Raw genomic sequence first — 8,262 nt, forward strand, 5'->3', positions numbered from 1 at the left:
TGAAAATGGTAGCGAGTGTAGAGAAGTTGCTATTGACTGCTTGTCAATAGCAACTTCTCTACACTCGCTACCATTTTCAGTTTCAGCAACACAGCATCTTGGTGCTGCCTCTGGATCTGGTTTTGCCGACTGTGAATTAGATGAAGTGCTTTCTTCATCAAAGGATCGTGTTTTACCATTGAATCGTCCATCAGACAATGTCATTCTGCTAGATTTTGCGGAGATACATGTGATATTAATGACTCCAAAACGTTTCATTGATATACTAATATGTTCCGATTTCATTGTTATGGCATTGATGACTCCAAAACACTTCATTAATGTGCCAATGAGTTTTTACTTCATCGTTATTGCATTAACGGTCTATTTATATGTCTCTTATTGATGTATCATTGTTTCAAAGTATCAAAAATGCGGTGGTGACTGAATTAACAATCTCAAAAATTAATTGAACTAAGTGATGGAAGTTCTCTCTTATCGGGTGGTATCCCAGGGACATAAGCCTATCATGGGTTGATCCCTATTTATGTGTTTATGGGGGTATCCCAAGGGCATAAGCCTATCATGGGTCGATCCCAGTTGATATGAACTAGAGGCAGCCTTATGTTCACAGTACAGTACAGTAATGATTACAAAGATCATAAGAACAAAGGTAAAGTAAGTTAATAAATACAATGTACAGGTTGTCACAAGTTCTAGTAAGTGTGGTCCACTCCTATTACGATTTATTCACTTGTTTCTAATTTTTATTGAGCTCCTATATCATATGTGATTATTTACAGCTTTACATACTCAGTACATATTTTGTACTGAAGTCCCCAACAGGGGACCTGCATTTCATGCTGCAGGCACAGGTACCTCAGATCATACACCGCACAAGTAGGAGTTAGCAAAATCAGGGATAATCACTGACATATTTTCATCTTCGCAATAATCGGCAACGATGCATATACAGCTCCCCTGAAAGAAAAAGAAAGTCGAGCTTTTTCTCTGGTGCAGCTTATGCAGCAATAATCGCAACTATTAAAGGCTACGTTTTGCACTTTCTGATCCAAGCAACCACAAAACTAGATGATAGGATACCTTGTCCACCCAAGCATCTTTGTACTCTTAAAGATATGAATGGCTTAGTTTAGCTATCAAATTCACCTGCAATGGAAAAATAACCATCTATCATCAAATTAAAAGAATATTCTCCAAGCATATCTTACCATCAAGTAAAACTTTTCATATAATAAATTATAAGATGAGTCAAAAATTTTGTATCTAAATGTGCTTGGTTCGAAAGGAAAGATTGGAGCAAATATTTGATGACATAACTTCTTTCACTCGACATTTAAGTGTGTCCATATTCCATACTGCCTATTCATCAAAATGAATATTTGGTAGAGAGATGTATACCTCTTCGCATCCAGATTATCCACTTCAAGAAAGTAGTGTTATTGATACAGGGAAAATCATAGGTGCAAAGTACTTACTGGTTCTTCTTTTCTATTGCTAAGAGGAAAGAAAACTACTTCACGTGTGACTCCAACGAGAAAGTTCTAAATTTCTACTTCAGTTCAATCCTACTTGTCAGCTCATGTCATTTTTTTTTTTGGAAGCTTGTCTTGCAGATGCTTGGTCCTTCGAACTCAAACCTTGAGTTAAGACATTGGGGCATATATATTATTCTGTTGAAACAATCTTCTCCAAAACCTAAGCTCATCAGATGCAAACCAGCATTCATGCAGATAAGAATGAAGATGTCTAAAGGTTTCCATCGATATAATTCATTGTATGCTTAATGCATTGGTCAGGACAATCACTCCTTACATTGTCCAGCATGCTAAACACTCTTAGAAGAAAAAACGTTTGTATAGCAACACACGCTTCAAGTCATACGATAAGATAATTAAAATGGTAACAGCAAAGGAAGAATGTTGTGGTATGAGAGTGATAATCCAAGATGTTTAGAAGCAGACCAATTTAAATAGAACAACAACAAGAAGAAGCCCAGTATATCTGGGGAGGGTAAAATGTACACAGTCCATACCGCTACCCCCGAAAAAGTAAAGAGGTTGTTTCCGATAGACCCCCGACAATCGAAATAGAAGAACATCAATAAAAATCAGTTTATCAAATACTTTATGATGGAACACCTCATACAATGTAGCTCACTACCGAAACTATGAGGAGAACTATTCAATTAGACAAAAATCTAGCAAGTACGAGATATTGAATGTATGTATTATTCTTAATTGCTTTATATTTCATAAACGCGATGTTCCTTGGTTGAAGTTTTTGTTTGTCCCTTTGTTGTTTCGTGATGTACTTAATGAACTTGTTGTAACACCCTGTATTCAAGTACGTGTATTGGCGTATTCAAGTACGTTTATTGGTCTTATTTATATGGAATTAATTTTTTTTGTTTATACCGGAATTTGCCCGTCGATGGTTCCATACGAAGGTTATTGAATAAACTTTCCAACGATATAAAGATTTTCAAAAACGGATAGGTTTCGGATATAATCGAGCATGTTTGAAACTATAAAACGGTGGCCGGGATATTTGGGAATAGTAAATGTGCAGGAAAATTTCCTGCACACAAACTACTGAGGCCAACCTAATTTTTGGGTCAACTTCGAACGATCATAACTACCTTAATTTAATAAAATGGGAGAGCTGAGAGCTATGAAAAGAAATTTCTTTGAGTCTTCTTTCCAATGCAATTGGTTTCATCCAAATCCAATGTCTAAGTAAGGAGTTATACTCGTTTACTTCGGCCTATCAAAATAGATTTTTAGGGTCAACTTCAAATGACCATAACTCCTTGTACAGGACGAACTGGGTGGCCTACTTTATATGAAATGAAATCCTTCCAGCGATACAAATTTCACCCAAATCCGATCTCGGAGCAAAGAGTTATGGTCGATCTACTTTAGCTTAGCAAAACAGTCCACCAAAGGACAGATTTGACATTATTTAAATTTTAAAGGCATTTTGGTCTTTTCCTACTATATTAAAGAACAAACCCTAGACAAATTTGACCTTTAAATTACTTTTGATTCAACCGTAGAAATTCCAAAGTAATCCGATAACTGCGTTTGTCATCTCAAGAGCTTTGAACGGCTCCTATTATTTGTGCAAACAGGATTGAATAATCAAGATGAGAATTCTAAGGTATGAATATTATTTGCGTTTATTCTTTTCCATATGTATATGTGTGATAGAGGATTATATATATTGGTTGTTATTGAAAGGTGATGGAAATAGGGTTATGGACTATTTTGCATGGTTTGGTTGTATTGAATTGTGGAAGGTGGATATGGTAATTGAGTTATGGAAGGTGGATATGGTGATATACTATTGAATTGATGATTATTTATGTCTATGGCTCAATTTGGTTTAATGGATTGGTTGGAAGGATAAATGAATCCAAACTTGATATTGGAGGATGTTGTATGAATATGCATGGCATGTGAATGTAATTGGAGTATAAGAGGGTTAAAGTGACACCCTTTATGGTGTAATTAAGGCTTACTACTTAACCACTATTTTGGTGAATTCAAATAATTGAATTGTGACGTTTGGTTGCTAATACTAGATTGCTATATATGTTCATTGTAGATAAGTAACCCGAAAAGACGGGAAGTCCATTTGGGACTAGTATTGAAGGTTGACTGTCAGGTATGTAAAGCATACTCTATACCATATCTTTGGCATAAAGTGAACAATTGTTCTATTAAGAAAGTTTCCAAAGTTATTCAATAACATGTGATCCATAATGGTTTTGTATGATGTCCTACGTTACCAATGAACTTGTTTCTACCCTAAAAGATGTCAAGACATTCCAATACTTACTTATTTTCCAAATATTATATGTTTATTGCACTAATGAATGTCAGAAGGTATCCGGTTACTCAAACAAGATCCATGTACTATTAATGACTCCAAAACATTTTATTGATATACTAATAAGTTCCTACTTCATTGTTATGGCATTGATGACTCCAAACACTTCATTGATGTGCCAATGAGTTTTTACTTCATCGTTATTGGATTGATGGTCTATTTATATGACTCTTATTGATGTATCATTGTTTCAAAGTATCAAAAATGCGGTGGCGACCGAAATAACATTCTCAAAAATTAATTGAACTAAGTGATGGAAGTTCTCTCTTATCGGGTGGTATCCTAGGGACATAAGCCTATCATGGGTTGATCCCTATTTATGTGTTTATGGGTGGTATCCCAAAGGCATAAGCCTATCATGGGTCGATCCCAGTTGATATGTACTGGAGGTAGCCTAATGGTCACAATACAGTATAGTAATGATTACAAAGATGATAAGAACGAAGGTAAAGTGATTGAATAAATACAATGTACAGGTTGTCACAAGTTCTAGTAAGTGTGGTCCACTCCTATTACGATTTATTCACTTGTTTCTAATTTTTATTGAGCTCCTATATCATATGTGATTATCTACAACTTTACATAGTTAGTACATATTTTGTACTGACCTCCCCCACAGGGGACCTGCATTTTGTGCTGCAGGCACAGGTACCTCAGCTTATACACCGTACAAGTAGGAGTCAGGATATGCAGCTGCTTTTGGTGAGCTCCAGTTTGCTTCGGGGCTTTCCGTGTCATATCCAGTCACTTTTGGTATTGTATAGAAGTAAGTTATATGGCGGGGTGCGTCCCTACCTTAGTTAAACTCTGTGTATTCTCTAGAGGCTTTGTAGACCTAATGTATAGTCAAGGTGGTATTTTGTTAATAGACGTGATGGCTCCAATGGCCAAGTATTGTATATACATATATATATATGTGTGCTCGAGCTTATACAGGTGATTATTTCCTTTTATATGCGATATGATGTTGTCCAAATTTTGGGTTGTCATAGAGGTATGCATGGGAAGCATAAGGTGATGAGCTGGTTCTCCCGGGCCTCCTCGGTTACGGGTGCCAGTCCGCCCCAATAGGATTGGAGGCATGACACTTGTGGTGTTGAACTTGACTTGTTAACTGCAGAAATGGAGTCATCTAAAGAGACAGGTTGTCGAGCTCCAGAAGACCCCGTCCTCTGCATCAACGACTGTGATTTTTTCGGTAGTGCCGCTTCGATGAATATGTGTTCCAAGTGTCAAAAGGACATGATACTACTGAAGCAGGAACATGCAATTCTTGCAGCTGCATCCACCTAAGACGTCGTACGCAAAAGCTCAAGCAGCGATGAATCAAAACTTGCTCTTGTAGCTGCCGTGGTTGCATCTGCAGATTTAGCCTCTCAGATTTCACAAGTAAAGTCAAAAGAGGAACTGAAAAAGTGCACAGCTTGTCGTAAGCGTGTGGGATTAACAGGGTTCATTTGCAAATGTGGTGATCTTTTCTGCGCAGTTCATCATTATTTAGACAAACACAAATGCCCGTTTGATTATAGGAATGCTGGTTAGAATCCAATAGCAAAAGCAAATCCTATCATCGTAGCAGAAAAGCTTAATAAGATCTAACAAGAACCTATCGAAAGGTTGTATGAACTGAAGCAATGTCCATCTTTCGATAAGTTGGCCTCGTCTTACAGGGTGACGATGAAAGTTTTGCGTGGGGGTGGGGGTGGGGGTACCCTAGAGCCTGGATAATCCTGGTGTGTAAGTTATTTATAATCTTGGTGCACATTTTCAGGGAATTTGTTCTTGTTTTGTCCCCATTTCTGGGCTCCTTGTCTAGTATAATATGCATAATGTAGGTCATCTTGATGTATTTCACATTCATACATCCGCGTTTTGAAATCTTGAATTTGCCTCCGTGCATTCTTCAAGATTCCAAAGTCTCCTTTGACTATCAATAATGTAGAGTTTTTTTTTGTAAAGATGTCAATACAGGTTGGCTCAACCCATCTGAGCTAGCCCACACGGGCTTTGAGTTTGACGGGTCAGGTTGGGCTAGCCTATCAAAATGATGAGCCAAAAAATATCAAGCCCACACTATTACACTGTGGGTTGCGGGCCTTATGGGCTAGCCCACTTTAAAACAATAATATTTTATAATTTAATTTTAGAATGTTAATAGACATAAATATTAACAATCAATATTACGTACAATTAATACTTTTTAATTAAGTCTCTAACACCCCCAAAAATACTCATAATAGCGAAATTAAAAAACTTTTGACATGCGTTCTGCCCTTACATGGTAAAAGTAAGGGTTAAGCTATAGAACTAGATACGTAAGAGAAAGAGAGGAGAGCAGAACTTTACTTCTTTGCTGAGGCACATGATATCATTCGAACCAAATAAAAATACTACTCCCTCCATCCCAAATTATGTGTCGCCATTTCCTTTTTTGTCCGTCCCAAAATAAATGTCGTCTTTTCTTATTTGGATTTTTTTTAAAGGCACAATTACCTTTTTACCCTTATTTGACCCACTTGATTTTAAATAAATTAACACTTCTTTTTTAGTATTTATTTTTTTAAAGTAAAAGTCTTATCACTTCAATCAAAATTTAAACTTTCAGCCTTTTATTTTTATAGTATCAAAATTATTTTAAACCACAGAGAGCAATTTATTCTTTTTTGTTGGTTCTACATAAGTAAACTACTTTTCTTTGACAACTCATTGTTCACATTACAGTGATTTCTCGAGTAAAAATTGGATCTTTAAAGCTAGAGTTAAAGAAAACCAGAATTTTGACGGATCCCATTTTCCACATATTATCTTACAATTGGAAAAAGTAACAAACACAACAACAAAGATCAAACTTCTTTTGTTTAGAACTGAAAATTGATTGAGACAGTGAGCTACCCAAGAGACAACATCCTTCTCCACTATTTTCTCTAATGCGTCATATGCCTCATCAATACTTCAGACTCACATTACATTGATAGGAGTGTATTTCCGACATAGCACATGATATGATATCCTACATTAACAAGTCAGCCGTATAATTTGCTTTCCAAATTCGAATGCAGCAACATCAACTAAGAAAATATTGTATGTCTGAACAAGCAGTATAACAAACATATTTTTTACAAACTCTAAACGTGAGTAGAAAATGTCCATTTCACTTTGTCTTGATGAATGTTTGATCCTTTTAGAAGCACTGTGATCTGAAGTTCACTCCACAGCAAACTGTTTTCTGTTAATCTTTCGAGTATTGAATATTGTCGACCTCAGCTTCAACGTACTTCCACTTCACATGTATTACCACAAAAATGAAAATACACAACAAAACAATTTGCTACAATTTTGTTTTTAGTTTCTGCACTTATTTACTCCCACACCGAATACTTAGTTTCCAACAAATATCAAGCTGATGCAATGCACCTCTCGTAGAGCTCTTCAAGAAGACAGTCTTCAACAACCACCATAAATCAGTAAAGTTAACAGCCCGACCTTTTCATTTTTTAAAGTAGGTCAACACAGATGACACACTCCTATTTGCTTTCCCACCATTCACAACCTTACATTTCTCCTTTCTCAGCTCTCTCTTCACCAGAAGTACATAGGCTAGCCCATGTTCTATGATATTTCAACATAAACACAGCTCATCATACTGTCAGCTTATGATTAAATGTTCAGTCACTCGACAACAGTGAGAGTGAGTCACAGAACACCAAATTTAACAAACATAACACGGAAGTTACCATTGTCTCAATGAATAACATCCTAAAGTGAGGATATCAATACCAAGAAAACATCAGATGCAAACTTTCAAATACAGTGTACACCAGTCAACGGCCATAAACAGTAAAGTATGAATAGAAAAACCAATCAATGACATGAAAGAAAAATAAATGTCACAGATAAAGGACAATAAATTTTATCAAGAGTAAGGATCAAGGAAGACTAAAGTCTCATGAACGTGATAATGGTAGGATATCTGACAGGGAAAGGGAGCGAGACGACTTTGAACGGGACAAGAAAAAGTATAAGGAAAGGAGTCATCGTTCAATAGACAAAGGTCACTCGGAGAAACCAAAACATGACTCTTCTCGGGATCGTGATTACCAATCTTATTCATCACGAGAGAAGAATTGTAATAGACACCATTAGCTTAGAGCAGCCTGACAAAATGTTACCATGCCCAATATGTTGTCTTTATGGAGCGTAGCTACTGCTCTTTGCATAATAGCTGAGGGTGCCGCCTTTATTAGTGAAACTGTACCACACCCTTTTTCATAAACCAAGGTCTCTCATAATCGCGACATTGATTTCAACAATTTTAATTTATTTCCCCTGAACAATTGGCATCCCCATGCTGTCCAAATATATTTGGTC

The 8,262-nt window shown here is 36.4% G+C and overlaps 1 protein-coding gene and 1 pseudogene across 1 annotated transcript in view; one reads left to right on the forward strand and one right to left on the reverse strand.

The window, feature by feature from the left end:
• The window catches only part of LOC107846138 (serine/threonine-protein kinase Nek6-like), a 33,080-nt gene that overhangs the window by 11,415 nt on the left and 13,403 nt on the right, over positions 1 to 8,262 (reverse strand). The gene's annotated exons all lie outside the window — the stretch shown is intronic.
• LOC107846127 lies at positions 5,017 to 5,493 on the forward strand (annotated as a pseudogene).

Source organism: Capsicum annuum, unplaced genomic scaffold (genome assembly GCF_002878395.1).
Source record: "Capsicum annuum cultivar UCD-10X-F1 unplaced genomic scaffold, UCD10Xv1.1 ctg2574, whole genome shotgun sequence".
Taxonomy (NCBI): Eukaryota; Viridiplantae; Streptophyta; class Magnoliopsida; order Solanales; family Solanaceae; genus Capsicum; species Capsicum annuum.